General features: G+C 37.8%; 1 long non-coding RNA gene across 1 annotated transcript; it reads left to right on the top strand.

Moving 5' to 3' along the window:
- The first annotated feature begins 615 nt into the window (after nucleotides 1-615).
- On the top strand, nucleotides 616-10,053 carry LOC145521595 (uncharacterized). Its single transcript, XR_014065520.1, has 5 exons — nucleotides 616-735; nucleotides 825-925; nucleotides 1,528-2,211; nucleotides 6,521-6,729; nucleotides 9,679-10,053. It is a non-coding gene; the product is annotated as an uncharacterized LOC145521595 (long non-coding RNA).
- Nucleotides 10,054-19,356: the final 9,303 nt, after the last annotated feature.

Genomic DNA, 19,356 nt, shown 5'->3' with positions numbered 1-19,356 from the left:
TATGACCTGTAGTGACAATTTTAGATCCAGCAAGAGTTATCACATGACAGTCCTCTGAACAGCCAGAGAAACTATGGGGACACCACATGCCAAGAACTTGGGAACTTTGGAAACTCTTTACAGGGTCAACCTCAACTGCTGTGTGCAATTTGACAGAGTCCAAAATGAAGTGGCTCAAATCCATGTGGGGGATAACGCTTGTTACTTTTGTAATACATTCTTGGTTCCACGTTACATTTTTTCCTTTGAAGAAGAAAGCAGTCAATTTGCATCTAGGTTGTTTTCTCCTAATAATTGATGTTCCTCAAAAGTGTGTTAGCAGAAAGGGTTTCTGATTTCCATTAATTTGGCACAGTGTTAATTCCACGTCATAGGAATCTTCCCCATCTAGACAGCTTGGGGAAAGCACGCAGGGCTTAAAGCAGGGAATGTCAATACTGTACTGTCCTGTGTTCCACGTACATGGGTATTGTATGTAGGATATTACCACTTCAAGTGATTCCGTTTCAGTCAGAGATCTGGACACTGATTTACATATTACAAGGGAGACAGGGATAGCAAAGAAGAGGAGGAATTCTAGATGCATCTGAAGAGTTCATCTATTGCTATGGAAACAGATACATCCTAGCAACAGCTGCTGTGTACGTAGCTGACATGCAGAGCTTAAACCCTTAAACAAGAGCAAAATGAACCATGAAGAAACCTCTAGCATCTATAGCATTTATGCTTTTAAAGGTTTGAAAGGGATAGTGGAAAATTCATACATAAATATGTCAAAAAATGTAAAATTACAGAAATCCAACTTTATTTCCCTTCCGTCATAGAATCCAGAATATTACTTAACACATTGTAATAGATACAATTATCCTGACTGCAAGACAGAATGCCACCTGTCAGATAACCAGTACTACTTGAACATCTTTTGGTAAGTTTGGAAGATTATATTCAACCATACTTTAATATGCATTCTTTATTCTCAACAATTCTTAGAATCTTATCAGTGTAAAATATTTTGAAACATCCCTCTGTAAAAGAAAATTCAGAAAATGACTTAGGGTTTTATTAAAGCTTGAAAAACATTATTGTATCTCTCTTATTTTAGTAACAGAATAGTTTTTTTTATGCTTTAAGCTTTCTGGGTAAGTGCTTCAATTGTTCATTTTACCTGTTTAAATAAACTTTTATGTGTATAAAATGAATAACCAAATATATTTCATATCACCTTGTAAAAGCAGTGTGTTTGTCTATGTGTATGTGTCTATAGTTAATAGTTTTTAGTAGAGAATATTTTTGTGTAACTTTGAATCATGATGTAAAAGGTAATGAAATTAGCATTAATTAAGGGATTTTTAAAGCTGTACTATCAAATTTGCTGGATCACAAGTTACATCTAGAGTAGATCAAATCCTTATTCTGAAGGAAATCAGTACTCAGGAGGGGAGTGGTGAACATGTTTAGTGCATAGCTGACACTTTCTGCTGTATTTTTTCTTTTCCAAAGAAAATATAATATTTTCTCCCTTCCTAGATGTTGGACTGTACTTTCAAAGATTTTTACGTCAAATTCTCATCAAGCGTAATTATAAAGCAAAGAATCTCCTTAGGATTAATCACTTGTTAAAGTCAACACCTCAAAAAGAGTGGGAGAAAGATACTTTACACATAAACTATAAGAAAAAGGAAGCTTTGAGGTCTTCCCATTAAGATAAGTTTATAGCTTTTAAGATAATTAAGGGTAACATAACTGGGATCATGAGTCATTTTAGGTATCTGGTCATGAGTTGTGAAGGTTTGTAAATGTCTTTGATTTGCATTGTGTCATTTAATCAAGAATATTTTCTGTTCTTTGTACTGTCTGTAACAGGGAACCAGAGAAGGTGTCAAATACTTTTTGCTCTCCGCAAAAATTCTCTTCCACATGATAAATACCAATGGAGAGAAATCGGAGCTTATTGCAGTGTTTATATTACATATGCCTCTAAGGAAAAAAAGAATATCAATTAGTTCACTAAACTAACTTTAAAGCTTCAGATTAATCCACAACTTTGAACTGCACTGACCCTCAGGGAGTGGATGCAGCTAACTCTGTCGGCCTCATCCCTTCAGGCTTGCAGTCATGAGCGTTGTGGTTGTGCACAGGCCGTGACACCTTGGTTGGAAACTGCCTGACAAGAGTGCCAGCTCTCTGCCTCCTTGGCTTTAATGAATTGAGGTAAATGGGATTCTTGAACTTGAAGACCTTCCCTGGTGACCAATGACAAAAGCAAATGTTAGCTGGGTTTTAAGTTCTCTCAGTTACCACCAGTTCCTAACACCACTGCAAATGAACATCTGTTCAAATACAAGCATCACACTTTATACCTGACTGCAACTTCCAGATATGTCCTCCTCTGGACTTCCTCTTCGCTGGTTTCTGGGGCCATCAATTTTAGAGACCCCCCTGGAGAATCAACCCCATTGCTACAGACTTTTTCAGAAACTTATGCTGCTTTACTGTCTCACTTATCTCTTGTAACTTCCAGAATCATAATTTTAATATTTAAAATATACTTTCATACTAATCTCAAAGGAACAGACCAGAAGGCAGCTATTTAAAACCTATCTTTTACAGGGAGCAACTCAGAAAATTATAGTAAATGGATGAAAAATTTTTAATACAAAAGAACCTAAACTTTTTTTTGTATGTCTTTGCTAGATGATTGGGAAGCAAATATTCTTTTTTTTCTAATTTATTTTTAATTGGAGGATAATTGCTTTACAATGTTGTTGATTTCTGCTCTAAGTATACATTTATTCACTCCCCGTTGAGTCTCCCTCCCTCCCACTGCATCTCACTCCTCTAGGTCATCACAGAGCACTGAGCTGAGTCTCCTGTGTTACACAGCAGCTTCCTGCTAGCTAGCTATTTTACACATGGAAGTGTATATATGTCAGTGCAAATCTCTAAATTCCCCCCCCCTTCTTCCCCTGCTGTGTCCACAAGTCTGTTCCCTTCATCGGCCTCTCTAGGGAAGCAAATATTCTTTAGCTGTACTGTGAAAATTGCCAGACTGTGGCTCAGAACACTTAAATGTCTATTTACCATTATGTAAAGGATCATTTGCATGATTCAAAGAACTGTGTTACGTACCTGTCAGTTTTCATATTCAGTGGACACTTGTGTCAGAATTGCCTCTTAGCTGTGATTTGCAGCTCTTACGTTGTAATACCCAGGCAACTCATTAGCTCAAGATACACTGAAAGTCTCCAGAACCCTGAAAAATTAGTTCTATTTTATTTTAATTTAATGATATCCACATCCATTACAGGTCACAAAACCAAATCTCTAGGACTCATCGTAGACATTTTATTTTTGATCTCTTATATCCAGTGACTAAGTCCTGTCAATTTTATCTCCATTAAAACATGTTTTCTCCTGAAGTCTTCTAATAACCTTCTCTGCTACTGTCTGCTCCCCCTTCATCACTTGTCACAGGTGCTACCTGCAGTTTCTAAATCCAATTCCAGGGATGCTCTATCTTGCTTAAAAATTCTTAATGGTCCCTTACGCCCCTCACCATACAGCACATAAGATAGAAAATACCTGACTTCTGCCTACCATTCCAACCTCCAATCTTATATTTCCTCTGCTTTTTAAATTCTAAGCATTCTTACAGATGAAGTCTGTTTCCTGAATGGTACTTGCTTACACCTCTACCGTTTGTTATTCTAGCTGAAATCCTCTTCTTAATCTCTAATTTGTTTCATTTGTACTTCAAATGCACCAGTCATATTGTTCTAACTTTTTTTTTAGGGGAGAATTGTAAACATATATAAAACTGGACAAAAGAGTACAATGAAATTCCATGTAACAATTACTCATGTTCAACTCTTAATTCATGGCCAATATTTTTCAGATATACTTTATCCTCCCTTCATTATTTTGAAGCAATTTAATTAGTCATATTATGTCTTCTATAAATGTTTAAGTATACAACTCTTAAAAATAACTCTTTTCAACCAGGTCACTACCTCATCATCTAGAATAGCTACTAATAATTCTTTAATATTACAAAATATCCAGTAAGAGTTCAGTTTCCAACTTTGCATGTGTTACCAGTTTTAGAAAATTTCTAATTTTTGTATGTTCTGTGGTTTGCTCTTTGGATCTGGACTGAAATAAGATTCAAACAGTGCAAATGTCTTATGTATCAATTATCTACAGATTGTCTCTCCAACCTTTTTCCTTTTACAACTTATTTGTGGAAGTAATTATACTATTTGTCCAGGCAAGTTTCCAACTGTCAGGGTTTTGGTGATTATATCAGTATTCTCCAATGTTCTGAAATCTCTTTTGTCTGTGTTGATAGTTGGATCTAGAAACTTAATCTTATTTAAGTTCAAATTTTTTGACAAGACTGCTTTAGAAGTTGTATGATTTTTATTCCATCAGAGCACTTACTGTTCCGATACCTCTTTTATGATGCAAGGCCCTGTTTACAATCTTGAGTCCTTAATCCATTAGGGTCTGCCAAATGGTGCTATCACAACTTTATCAATGCTTCCTTTTTAATAGATTACTTTGATAAATAGAAGTATCTCTTCATCTACAGTTTGGCTATCAGTGAGATACAGCTTATGTACCTTTACGACAAGTTTCAATTATTTACCATTTTTCAAAAAATAACTGAGCTTCCCTGATGGCTCAGTGATTAAAGAATCCCCCTGCAGTGCAGGAGACACAGGTTTGATCCCTGAGTCAGGAAGATCCCCTGAAGAAGGAAATGGCAACCCACTCCAGTACTCTTGCTTGAAAAATATATGGACTGAGGAGCCTGTTAGGCTACAGCCCTGGTGTTGCAAAGAGTCAGACATAACTGAGCGACTAAACACAAAGCAATAATTGACCAACAATTTAAAAACATTTTTGCTTGGAATCTTCATGAACTAATGACTGGACACATAGTTTATGCTTTTCAATCCACTTTAGTTATTTTTCTTATTGATGTTCACATTGGTCAATGGGCATTTCCTTAAGTTGGGTTATAAGCTCTTTTGATTAACATGCGAGTCTTTTCTCTTCTTTATATCTGGTATAACAAAATGTTTCAGGCTCAGCTTCATTCATTACCTGCCCAGAGCTGCTTAATGAGCTATTTTATTTCTCTGAATAAAAGATAAAGAGTATCATTTGCCATATTTATATCCCAAATCAAATTTATGACCACAGAGATTGTATTTAGTTTCTTCTCTCTGTACGTTATTATTCCTGCACTGACAATCCTGGTTCCAAAGGATATGACTATATTAGAATAACTGCTATTTATTTATCTCATAATATAGATGCAATTGTATTAGAATTACAATATAAACACTGCTACAAGCAATGTGATTTCTTGAAATAGCTTAGTTTATTTTTCTAGTTCTTTTATTTTTGTCCTTAGGGTACATGTATTGATGGTAAATTTCTAATATATTTTAAAGCCTCTTAGTTCAGTTTCTTTCTGTGTGACTATATCACCACCAACTGCATATATAGTTAGGGTTTATTTATTTCATTTTCTTAAGTTTTCTTAAGATATTTTGAGAATTCAAATTTTTAAAATTATAAAATGTTTTCACAATTTAATAATCAAAGCAAAATATATTTTAAAAATCTATCGTCCACCACTATGTGTTCATTTTCTTTCAGTTTTTACTATTAAACATGCACAAGCATATATAATTACACTAGTTTTTTTTCAAGATAAATTGTAGCATATTATGCCAACTTTTTTTCCCCTGGCTTTTTTCATTGAAAAATATTTCCCTGAAATCTATTCCTAGTATATGTATTTCACATTAATTTTTATAGCTTCATGGTAATCCATTGAGTGGTGGTATCATGCATTTCAGTCAGATCCCCAGTGATGTACACGTAGATTTCTCTACAGATACTCCTGCAATGCATCGTCTAATACAGAAGACTTTTTTTGTTTTTGCAGTATATCTATCTGTAAGACAGATTCAAGCAAGTGAGCAAGTGAGATATTGCTGGGTCAAAAGATAATTGCTATGTAATTTTGCCAGATATTTCCCCATTATTTTCCATAGAGATTGTTCCATGTTGCATTCTCTCTGAAGAGAAATGAAAGTGCCTCTTTTTCTACAGTCTTGCTAACAGTGTATGTATTTTGATTTTGAACTGAAGGAATAAGTGAAAAATGCTCTTTTGGTGTAGTTTTAACTTGCATATTTTCTTATTCTGAGCAAGATTGAATACTTATTCACATGGGTGAAGCCATTTGAATTTCTTATTTTTGTGAATTGACTGCTAATTTCTACAGCCCATTTTATAGGCTCATTGTCCATCTTTTCTTTTAGAAGCACATAATACATGAGTGATACTAATTATTTCTCTATGGTTTAAGTTGAAAACTAGTAACATTACTTTGCTTATGGTGTTTTTAACCATTCAAAAATTTTAAAATATCTGACCAAATTTTTGTGTACTTTTTCTTATCTCTAAATTTTGAATCTTAAAACTCACCCTGGTGGCTCAGATGGTGAAGAAACTGCCTGCAATGCTGGAGACTCAAGTTTGATCGCTGGATCAGGAAGAGCCTTTGGAGAAGGAAGTGGCAACCCACTCCAGTATTCTTGCCTGGAGAATTCCATGGTCGGAAGAGCCTGGAGGGCTACAGTCCATACGGTCGCAGAGTTGGACACAACCTCAGGAGTAACATTTTCTAACACTTTGAATCTTAAATGGGTAGGTTATTTTCATTGCAAATTATTGAGTACTTCATCCAATTTTCTTCTAATACTCGTATGATTTCACTTTTAATTTAAATCTCTGATCCATTTGAAACTTATCTTATTGTATGGTGTGAGTAATGGAAATTTTTACTTATATACTATCCAGCTATCCCAATATCACATATTAAAAAAGCAACATCCCCAAATCTAAAATAGTTGTTGTATCATATTCTATTTAGGTATATATTTCAGAGTATTTATCTTTTTTAATGGTTCTGTCTGAAAACGCATGAATCGCACAGAGTTTTAAAATAGGTGCTTTATAGATTGAATCATTTTAATATCTGGTGAGGTTAGTCCTTTCCCTCCCTCTTCTTAAGTTCTTCAGGCTTCTCTTGGGTTTTACAGTTCACCGGTGGTTGTCTTTAACCTGACTGGCTAGACAGGCATCAGTCATTAACTTTCTGCCAGTTCTAAACACGGAGCTATGACGATGCCAATCTATCTTGAAATTCTGAGTCTTTTTGTTTTATTTTTTAATTAAATTCTGAAAAATAAATTTGTAAATCAAGAATTCTGCTAATTTCTAATTTCATTAATTGACCATTGAAGTAGAGGGCATGTTCTTGCAAATTTCTTATTTCCTGGATCGTTAACCTGATACAGAGAAATAGGCTTTATCTTTATCATTTTACATTATTAAAACATATCTACAATTTATTTTTGTTCTTAATACATTTTTATAGTGATCAAGTATATTTCTGCTTAGAATTTATGCCATTGCTTAACATGAGAATTTTTTTGCTGTCAGCTTTCAAATATACATCTAGATATCAGAACCTTGACTGATAAAATATAACATATGGGTATTTCATGGAAGCAGTCGTCAAGTTCTTTAATAGACAATGACAGACCATATTCCAGATAGATAATTTGGATAATCAGAATTCCTCCAGATTAAAAAAAAAATTCTGGAAAAGCACTAATAATCAGAAAAGTGTTAAAAAAAATTAAATTCTTAAAATTTTCAAAAGTCATTGTGCAGACATTATCTCTACCATCAGTTCAGTTCAGTTCAGTCACTCAGTCGTGTCTGACTGCGACCCCATGGACTGCAGCACACCAGTCTTCCCTGTTTATCACCAACTCTCAGAGCCTGCTCAAACTCATGTCCATAGAGTTGATGATGCCATTAAACATTCTCATCCTCTGTCATCCCGTTTTATACCTGCCTTCAATCTTTCTCAGCATCAGGATCTTTTCCAGTAAGTCAGTTCTTTGCATCAGGTGGCCAAAGGATTAGAGCTTCAGCTTCAGCATCAGTCCTTCCAATGAATATTCAGGACCAATTTCCTTTAGGACTGACTGGTTTGATCTGCTTGCAGTCTAAGGGACTCTCAAGAGTCTTCTCCAACACCACAGTTCAAAAGCATCAATTGTTTGGTGCTCAGCTTTCCTTATGGTCCAATTCCAACATCCATACATGACTACTGGAAAAACCATAGCTTTGACTAGATGGACCTTTTTTGGCAAAGTAATTTCTCTCTTTTTAATATGCTGTCTAGATTGGTCATAGCTTTTCTTCCAAGGAGAAATGTCTTTGAATTTCATGGCTGCAATCACCATCTGCAGTGATTTTGGAGCCCAAGAAAATAAAGTCTGTCACTGTTTCCATTGTTTCCCCATCTATTTGCCATGAAGTGATGGGACGAGATGCCATGATCTTAGTTTTCTGAATGTTGAGTTTTAAGCCTACTTTTTCACTCTCCTCTTTCACTTTCATCAAGAGACCCTTTAGTTCTTCTTCACTTTCTGCCATAAGGGTGCTGTCATCTGCATATCTGAGGTAATTGATATTTCTCCTGGCAGTTTTGATTCCAGCTTGTGGCTTCATCCAGCCCAGCGTTTCTTATGATGTATTCTGCATATAAGTTAAATAAGCAGGGTGACAATATACAGCCTTGATGATTATTTAACTTAGAAATTATTTGATAACTATTTGGAATGTCTGTATACCAACTCAACTTATGTTAGCATAGCTCTGACTTTGCATTTTATAGCTATAGAAAAAGTAAATATCATGGCTATATCCAGTTGACTAACCTTTTTTGAAGCTAAAACAACAATGCAAAAAGATAAACTTTTATAATATAGATTGAACAATTCTACAATCTTTTCTAGCCCCCAAATATTTTCCTTTACCACCTGAAATGGGGGTAAATGGTTTCAGAAGACATAGTTCTTTACATGAGACCATAAAAGACTTAGTTAAAGTTTCATAGCTTTTTAAATGGCAAAATATAGTGATTCATTATATTGAATAATAACAGCTTAGCTTGGAAATCAAGCTATCCTATGCAGTCAGATCCTGAAGATAAAGATATTGAGATAAGCAAGATATAATCAGTCAGAAAAGCAATCAAAATGAAGTACCTGTCTTTAAAATGTTTAGTCATGGTTTACCCACACAAGAGAAAAGAAAAAAGAAGAGGAGTATGGAGAAAGGCGAAAAATAGAAAGATGGGGAGAAAGAAGTTGAAAAAGACTGAACGTGATGTTGGACAAAATTAAAATGAACGTCTGAAACACACAAAATGAAACCTTGATGCAATTATTTCCATAACTGCGTATTTACTGAAGCCCTGCAAAGTGAATATACTTAAAATATCCCAATGATTGAGGATATTTTCTAGGGATATAAAAACAAAACATATTGCAAGGTTTCACCTTGTACTGAATGCAGCCTAGCCCCCAACTCATTGAATTGGTTCTTAGTTAAAACTTTCCACTTTGTTAGGTTATCAACTAATTAGCTGGGCTTTGGATACTCTAAGATTAGACAGTGTGGCAGCAAGCCATTGCCAGGTTCTTCAGCAGATATGGGGATAAAAATACAGCCCAGAACGCATTAGACAGCACTGCTGGACTTAAGAATGACATCGAAATTTTTTCTGGCTTGCAGTTCCAGATCATGACCAGAGATGGCGCTGAGTGTACAGGGAACGAAAGGCCAACCCCAATCGGAAATTGGAAACGCGACTGAAGTCCGTGAGCAGGAATCCTTATTTAACCTAGACAGCACATCCAAGATAGTGACTCTGCAGGAAGGCACAGAAAAGCATGAAGAACAAATAAAGAACTTGTGTTAGGGGAGTCACATCTTAGAAAGGAGCTAGGAATGAAAATCCTGACAGGTTAATGTGGGAAGAACCTTACGATGCGGGAATACAGATCAAAACACTCAGAGAGCTGAGATATGAGCTCTATTTTCTTAGGTTGAATAACCCGTTAGATAAGTTTTTCTAAAGTTTAATAAATTTTTATTTGGTAGAAAGACTATAGAAGTGTTCACGCTTTTATATTCTAAGGGCATGTGGACAGGTTGTACTTTTTCTGTTTTTAACAAAGGAATTCAAAAGCAGTTTGATGTAGTCATAAAGTCATCCCCCAGAGTCTAGCTTAATGTATTTTAAATTTCCTTCTGGTTAACAAATATTTGGTAAACAAAGATATCCATCTTAAGTGAGAAAGGCTTAAACTACTTACTTTCAGCACCAGGGTGAATTGCTCTTTATGTCCCTTCACTTGTATTTGAAAAAATAGAATTAAAGATTCCAAATAAGGTGAAGAGAAAAAGTTACTCAGGGGTCTACCAATAAGTGCAGCAACCTTCTAAAGCTGTTTTTGTTTTTAAGTTTTTGTATTGCTTTGTTGTTGTTCAATCACTAAATTGTGTCCAACTCTTCATGACCCCGTGGACTGAAGCATGCCAGCTTACCTGTCCTTCACTATCCCCCAGAGTTTGTTCAAACTCATGTCCATTGAGTTGATGATGCCTTCCAACCATCTCATCCATTGTCACCTCCTTCTCCTCCTGCCCTCAATCTTTCCCAGCATCAGAGTCTTTGCTAATCAGTCGGCTCTTCACATCAGGTGGCCAAAGTATTGGAGCTTCAGCTTCAGCATCAGTCCTTCCAATGAACATTCAGGGTTGATTTCCTTTAGGATTGATTGGTTTGATCTCCTTACAGTCTAAGAGACTCTCAAGAGTATTCTCCAGCACCACAATTCAAAAGCATCAATTCTTTGGCATTCACCCTTCTATTGCTTAACCCTGTGCTTTCTAAAATTTTTTTTTAAAGAAAGTGAAAAAAATTGCTTTTAGTTCATACTATAACTTAGGAAGTATTCACAACCTAAAAGTTGGGAGTTATGTTTTATTCAGTGGTAATTTTTAGAGCTTCAAGTCCAAGAGGCAGCATCTCAATAGCCCTGAGAGAACTGCTCTGAAGAAGCAAGGGAATATATTGCTGTTGTATATTATAGAACTCTTACAACAAAGGGCTGGTAGTTAGAACATCAAAAGATTATTATTAATTAAAGAAGCCAGATTTCTCAAGCTAAGGAATTTAGTGCTTTTCTATGTATGGGAAGATACAAAAGTGTGGGCTCACTAAAATCATTCCTTCCATCTCAGCTATCTGGTGCCAGTATCCTGTGTTTTGCCCATCCTGAACTTCCCTGGGGCTCACCATAAGGAGTGGCTGCAGTCCTGATGCTGCCAATCACAGATATTCTTCTCCTTCCTGAGTGTCCCTAGGACTTACCCTTAGCTCACACTGGAGGGCCGCACTCACTGATAACTGTGACATCCTTGTTTACTGATCAGTTCAGTTTAGTTCAGTCGTTCAGTCATGGCTGACTCTTTGCGACCCCATAAACTGTAGCACACCAGGCTTCCTGGCCATCACCAACTCCTGGAGTTTGCTCAAACTCATGTCCATTGAGTTGGTGATTCCATCCAACCATCTCATCCTCTGTCATCCCCTTCTTCTCCTGCCTTCAATCTTTCTCAGCATGAGGGTCTTTTCAAATGAGTCAGTTCTTCACATCAGGTGGCCAAAGTATTGGAGTTTCAGCTTCAGCATTAGTCCTTCCAATGAATATTCAGGACTGATTTCCTTCAGGATTGACTGGTTGGATCTCCTTGCAGTCCAAGGGATTCTCGAGAGTCTTCTCTAACACCACAGTTCAAAAGCATCAATTCTTCGGCCTTCAGCTTTCTTTATAGTCCAACTCTCACATCCATACATGACTACTGGAAAAACCATAGCTTTGACTAGATGGACCTTTGTTGGCAAAATAACATCTCTGCTTTTCAATATGCTGTCTAGGTTGGTCATAACTTTTCTTCCAAGGAGCAAGCGTCTTTTAATTTCATGGTTACAGTCACCATGTACAGTAATTTTGGAGCCCCCCCAAATAAAGTCTGTCACTGTTTCCATTGCTTCCCCATCTATTTCCCATGAAGTGATGGGACCAGATGCCATGATCTTAGTTTTCTGAATAGTGAGTTTTAGGCCTACTTTTTCACTCTCCTCTTTCACTTTCACTCTCCTCTTTCTCTTTCATCAAGTGTTTACTGATATGGGAGGAAATACTCTATTTCTCAATATAAAAGGATTTTAAATGGAAAAGTATCCTTTCCTGCCTTGTCTGTGTACATCCTTCTCCCATCTTTTCTTAAAATTAATAGCTAAGAGCATGAAGAATCATGGTCAAAAAGTTGCTAAGCAGTCTATCTCTGCTGTGTAATGTGTGGCCTGTCAATCAACTGCATCATCACCACCTGGGAGCTTGTTAGAAATGCAGAATCTCATGCCTCATCACAGACTTAATGGATCAAGATCTGTAATTTAACAGCATCCTCAAGTAATATACGTGCACCGTGAAGTCTGAAAAACTCTGCTCCAGATTCCAAAGATAGAACTACTAAGGGCAAGTCCTTTCTCTTGCGGCTTCACAAGAGGGCTGCTGAAATGGTCTAACTATATTCAATGCCCTTACCCTTAGATCATATAAAGAGAGAATAAGCGAGGAGGGTGGGTCTAAATAGGTCATCATGAGAGACATTGAGAAGTGTTTACAGTGACTTTCTCCTTTCTAAGGAAGTGAGAGGAGCTCCAAGGGAATCTGTAGTAGATATGTATGTCTACAATCAAGGAACACCCTCAGCTCAATCCAAGGCTGGATATTTGTTGATTTCCATGCTCTACACAGCCACACTGGTCCTGCCCTTGGAGTGCAAGGGAGCATGTAAGTTCTTGGACGAGTTTGTCAATTTCTCCCCAGCGTTTAGGGACATATGTAACACGTAGAGATTGTGCCCATTTATGGCCTTCTGACTTTGTACTGTGGGAGGCTTCTTCAAGTAGTCTGTGATAATAGTGTGAGACAAGATTGTGGTGAATTATGGGAAGAAGGTGGGAGAAACAGTTTCCCAAACCATCTCAGTTCTCTGTAACCTTGGGAGGGCTACAAAGCAGGATGTGTGCAATTTCTGTGGCTCCATGGGGAGGGGACAGAGGTCTGATGAGGGAGTGTAAGCTCAGGTGACTGATAAGCCTAGCAAGGTTTTGTTGCTTCCAGAGAAGGGATTCTGGGCACGAACCACTGTCATAGCAAACAGGAGACATACTGCTATCTGTGAATGTAGTATTGCTGACAGAGAGAACTATGTATTAGGTGAACACTGTTTTATGAAAAACACTCATACCACCCCCTTGTGGACTGTTTCCACAGTGGCGGTCAGCTGAAGCAAGGACAATGAACTCAAGGCAAGTCTGATGGTCGCCATCAGCATTCGGCTAACTGTCTTAGATGAACTTCATCACTACATTGTCTGCTTTTGTAAGCCTTCCTCTAAAAAGATCTAAACAGAGAAAATGGAGAGAAGAAGGTCCAGGAGGATTCCATTTTCCTCCATCACGATGAGCAACTGAGTGTGCAGCTCAAATCTGTATTAGAAAATGGACATGGAATAGGAAAAGAAGAGCTAAGGTTTAAATTGAGTTTGGGATTGCTGCTTTAAATTAGATTGGAGTTTAGTAACTCAAAGTGGCCAGAAAGTTGCAGAATCCTCCCAAGATATAATTAAGGGACAAGAAAGAAGGATTGAGTTTAGCAGAGCTGCGAGTGACGGTAGGAAACATAAAACCACCTACTGACATCCACCTACTCTTCTTTAAAGAAAGCTCAAATGCAAATCATAAACATCTTTATATTTCACGGTAAGTCATCTTCTTCTGTTTTCTCCATGGTAAGCAAGATGAGGAAAGTACAATTTTATCACCTCCCATCTCTCCTACACTCATAGCTCTTGATTTAGGGCAGTTACATTATTGCTTTCTTTTTTCAACTTGTGTGTGTGTGTGTGCTTGGTTGTTCAATCATGTCCGACTCTTTGTGACCCCATGGACTGTAGCCCGCCAGGATCGTCTGTCTGTGGGGATTCTCCAGGCAAGAATACTGGAGGGGGTTGCCATGCCTTCCTCCAGGGGATCTTCCTACCCTAGGGATCGAACTGGGGTCTCCTGCAATGCAGGCAGATTCTTTACCATCTAGCCACCAGGGAAGCCCATTGTTTTCAACTTAGGGGATACATTTTTAACTTTCCTAAAAGCGATGTAACATTTACTTTTTGTTTAGGAAAAAAAATGTCTGACTGCAAACAAATTGCAAAAAAAAAAAAAAAATGAGTGCCTTTAATCTCTGTCCATGTTTTCTCTTAGCATCCATTCATTTTGATTCTTTAGTATGAGGCTTTATGCCTTGTCCCGATCACCCAAGAGCTCACTTTCCAGAACCTGATGATGAAGTACTGCTGCAAGCATCTGACTCTGCCTCTGGGAAAGGCTAGAAGAGCTGGGGAGATGACGCTTCCAGGACAGTCCTCAGCCAATGACTGACAACAGCCAGAGGATAAATTCCCAGCTTCCCTTATTTCTCAAGGAAGAGTCAAATCTGAAGTATATTTGACACCATTTCCCAGAAGTTTCCAATGAGAAAATTGGAAATTTCAAAAAAGTAAAACTACCATGAAAATATATATCTAAACCACTCATTCCTACATGAATCTGAGTCTAAAAGTCAGAAAAGTTAATTTGCATAATGGAAAGAAGACTTTTTCTTTGACTTGCAAAATAAGATAAACAAAAAGTATAAAAGAATTTGGGGAAGTTCACAGTGATCATGAAATTGTGTTGTGAGTTACTATGAATAGACTCATTCCAAGTAGAGGAATTTTTTAAGTCTACTTAGAGCATTTTGTGGGAATTGCTTTTCCAGTTTATGTTTTTAGTATCTTTTATTTTTCCTCTTCTTTCCTGAAAGCTGGATTTTAAGACATGTTATTGCATTTGTTTTAAGTTTTAAACAAGCAACACAGGAGACATAAGAGATACAGTGCAAATGGAGTTTGTTTTACTCTTCCTAAAGCAATTTTTAAGAAAGACAAGAAGGAAGGATTTGGAAACACTTATCTAAAACAGCAAGCTTCCCAGGCATTTCTAGTTGTAAAGAACTCCCCTGCCAATGCAGGAGACATAAGGGATGTGGGTTCGATTCCTGGGTTGGGAAGATCCCTTGGAAGAGGGCACGGCAACCCACTCCAGTATTCTTGCCTGGAGAATCCCATGGAAAGAGAAGCGTAGCAGGCGACAACCCACAGGGTCGCAGAGTTGGACACGACTGAAGTGACTTAGCAGGCATGCATGCAAAGCATCTCTTGGATCACTTATGGATTTTAATTTTTTTCAGATAGTTTTAGTGTGTCAGGTGTGCCACAGATTAGTAGGAAGAGACCTCCCACACATACACAAACACTCCCATTTTCCCATCCATTGTTTAGATTATGTTCGCAATTTCACTCACCAGGCTACAGAAATGTTACTGAGAGGAATGTGATCATGAAGAAAATAAAAGCACATTGGCCTAGAAATCCAAAAAGTACACGCAGTTGCAAGTGAAACTGCCAGCAATTTCAGTAAAAGGTCAATTCTTTGTGTTCTGCAGAGCTTTGATTTGGGGCCATAAATTACCACTCAGGTAGAGTTTATACTAGTTATCTGTGTGCTTCCACTGAAGGCAGTATTTCTCAACCTCTGAACTCCTGACTTGGACCAGATAATTCTTTGCTGTCAGGGGCTGCCCTGTGAATTGCAGGATGTTGTGACAACCAAAAATGCCTACAGACATTGCTGAATATACCTGGGGAATACATAGTTGAATTAAGGTGGTGGTGTTCTTTGGTCTCCCAGTTGTGTCTGACTCTTCGTGACTCCATGAACTGCAGCACACTAGCTTCCCTGTCCCTCACCATCTTCCAGAGTTTGCCCAAGTTCATATCCATTGCATCAGTGATGCCATCCCGTCATCTCATCCTCTGACTCCCTCTTCTTCTGCCCTTAATCTTTCCCAGCATCAGGGTCTTTTCCAATGAGTCAGCCATTTGCATCAGGTAAACAAAATATTGGAGCTTCAGCTTCAGCATCAGTCCTTCCAATGAGTATTCAGGGTTGAGTTCCTTTAATGTATTTAAGGTATTGTTACAAATATCAATAGTTGCCTCTCCTGGTTCTTGCTCTAGAGTGAGCATCATTAAGATGACATCATCCTGCCAGGGGACAAATGGAATCACTGCCCAGGAACTTCTGAGTTATAGCTGTCTATAGCTCCTTAGAAGAAAAGTTATGACCAACCTAGACAGCATATTAAAAAGCAGAGAAATTACTTTGCCAACAAATGTCCATCTAGGCAAAGCTATGGTTTTTCCAGTAGTCATGTATGGATGTGAGAGTTGAACTATAAAGAAAGCTGAGGGCAGAATAGAGGTTTTTGAACTGTGGTGTTGGAGAAGACTCTTGAGAGTCCCTTGGACTGCAAGGAGATCCAACCAGTCCACCTGGGTGTTCTTTGGAAGGACTGATGCTGAAGCTGAAACTCAAACAATTTGGCCACCTGCTGAGAAGAACTGACTCATTTGAAAAGACTCTGATGCTGGGAAAGATTGAAGGCAGGAAGAAAAGGGGATGATAGAGGATGAGATGGTTGGATGGCATCACTGACTCAATGGACATGAGTTTGAGTAAACTCCAGGAGTTGGTTATGGACAGGAAGGCCTGGTGTGCTGCAGTCCATGGGGTTGCAAAGAGTTGGACATGACTGAGCAACTGAATTGAACTGAACTGAACTGAACAGCTCCTTATGGGGCTTCTCTGGTATCTCAGCTGGTAAAGAATCCACCTGCAATGCAGGAGACCCCGGTTTGATTTCTGGGTTGGGAAGATCCCCTGGAGAAGGGACAGGCTACCCTCTCTAGTATTCTTGGGCTTCCCTGATGGCTTGGATGGTAAAGAATTCACCTGCAATGCGGGAGACATGGGTTCGATACCTGGGTTAGGAACATCTTCTAGAGGATAGCATGGCAACCCACTCCACTATTCTTGCCTGGAGAATCCCCATGTGGGCTACAGTCCATGGGGTCTCAAATAGTCAGACATGACTGAGCAACTAAGCACTCCTTGTACCCCTGGAAAGGTCATTCCTGCGATACCTCTCCCTTACTACCAAAACTAATCACCTTGATAGTGCTTTGCAGCATGAGCTGTATGAAATTAAATACTTAAGTGCTTGTTTATACCATTTTTAAATCACACAATATAATCCTCTTATCTCTTTTCTATCTTCCTTTTCTGCATACTTTTTCTGCTTCCCATGTTTTTCTCACTTCCCACTTTCCCATTTATTGTGCATGGTCATTTTTGTAAATGGGAAGATATTCCTAGTATACATTTAAGTTTAATCTATAGGTCAACTAGTCAATCAAATTATTATGTTTACAGTGTTTTGCAATATACAATAAAATCTTCTATCATTTTTCTGAATGCAGTATGTATTTCTAATTTATATCCCTTTGCTATAATTTCTGCTCATATTTTACCCACTCCACTTTGGCTACAGTTTCTTTTAGTAAATATGTGCAATTTTACAGAAAAATAGCATTATGCCTGCCACTGGAGAGAGAAATAGATGTGACAGTAATTTGAAGGGCAATAGTAGTGCATTTGGTATTCTCCAGTGATAATTGCAAGTAACAGGTCTAAGCTATAAAAGTTTCAAAACAAAATAATAATCACAGTAAGATCTTTCCTCTAGAGTAAAGGCAGGGACAGAGCAACTCTTACTGAATTTATATTCCTTGTATATTTCTTGTATCACCTTAATAGTAATAGCCCTTTATCAGTGCAGTATGGTCTCCAAAATCACTGCAGATGGTGACTGCAGCCATGAAATTAAAAGACACTTACTCCTTGGAAGGAAAGTTATGACCAACCTAGATAGCATATTAAAAAGGAGAGACATTACTTTGTCAACAAAGGTCCATCTAGTCAAGGCTATGGTTTTTCCAGTAGTCATGTATGGATGTGAGAGTTGGACTGTAAAGAAAGCTAAGCGCTGAAGAATTGATGCTTTTGAACTGTGGTGTTGGAGAAGACTCTTGAGAGTCCCTTGGACTGCAAGGAGATCCAACCAGTCCATCCTAAAGGAGATCAGTCCTGGGTGTTCATTGGAAGGACTGATGTTGAAGCTGAAACTCCAATACTTTGGCCACCTGATGCAAAGAGCTGACTCATTTGAAAAGACCCTGATGTTGGGAAAAATTGAAGGCAGGAGGAGAAGGGGATGACAGAGGATGAGATGGTTGGATGGTATCACCAACTCAATGGACATGAGTTTGGGTAAACTCCGGGAGTTGATGATGGACAGGGAGGCCTGGTGTGCTGTGGTTCACGGGGTCGCAAAGAGTGAGACACAACTGAGCTACTGAACTGAACTGATAGTTACATTTGGATAATAAATAAGAAGTCACTTCATATCCACTAAAATGGGTATAGTAAAAACTGCAAATAATAACAAAAGTTGACAAAGGCATGTAGCAACTGGGATCCTCACACTTTGTTAGGAGGAAGTTAACTGTAAAATGTTACAGCCACTTGAAAAATAGCTTTACAGTTTCTTAAACAGTTAAATTTATCATGAAACCTGATAATTCCACTCCTTGATATCTACCCAAGAAAAATATAAACAAATCAAAGATTTGTTCATAGTAGCAACATTTTACATAATTATAAGAAATGAAAGCAATCCAAAGAGCCATAAGCCAATGGACAAGTAACAAAATCTGGTATATCCTTACAATGGAATACAATGATATCTCAATCATCTCAGAAAAAAAAAAAAAGACTAAATCACTGATTCATGCTACAACCTAAATTCATCTCAAAAGTATTATGCTAAGAAGTCCAATGCAAAAGACACTGTGTGTCTCCAATTTATGCAATATTCTGTAAAGTCAAGTCTATAGAGAAAGAAAGCATGTCAGAGATTCCTAAGGTTGGGAGTGAAAGTAGAGATTGATTATAAACTTACACAGGGCATCTTTCTGGGCTGATGGAAATATTCTAGAATGGGTTCTGTGATAGTTTCACAGCTCTGAAAGCTTCATAAAGGTTATTGAGTTGTACAATTAAAATAGGCCAATTTTATGGTACGTAAATTATACCTCAATAAAACTATCTAAACAAATTAGTGAGAGGACAGACTGCAAACAGAACGACTTGGCTGTGTTTTTCTTAGATTATCTTGTTTCATTTTTGTACCTCTGTATACATCAATGGCACCCCACTCCAGTACTCTTGCCTGGAAACTCCCATGGACGGAGAAGCCTGGTAGGCTGCAATCCATGGGTTCGCGAAGAGTCGGACATGACTGAGCGACTTCACTTTCACTTTTCCCTTTC

This window comes from Giraffa tippelskirchi, chromosome 9 (genome assembly GCF_054371585.1).
Source record: "Giraffa tippelskirchi isolate mGirTip1 chromosome 9, T2T-mGirTip1v1.2.pri, whole genome shotgun sequence".
NCBI lineage: Eukaryota > Metazoa > Chordata > Mammalia > Artiodactyla > Giraffidae > Giraffa > Giraffa tippelskirchi.
Note: the sequence above shows the minus strand (reverse complement) of the source record. Positions and strands in the feature narration are given on the sequence as shown.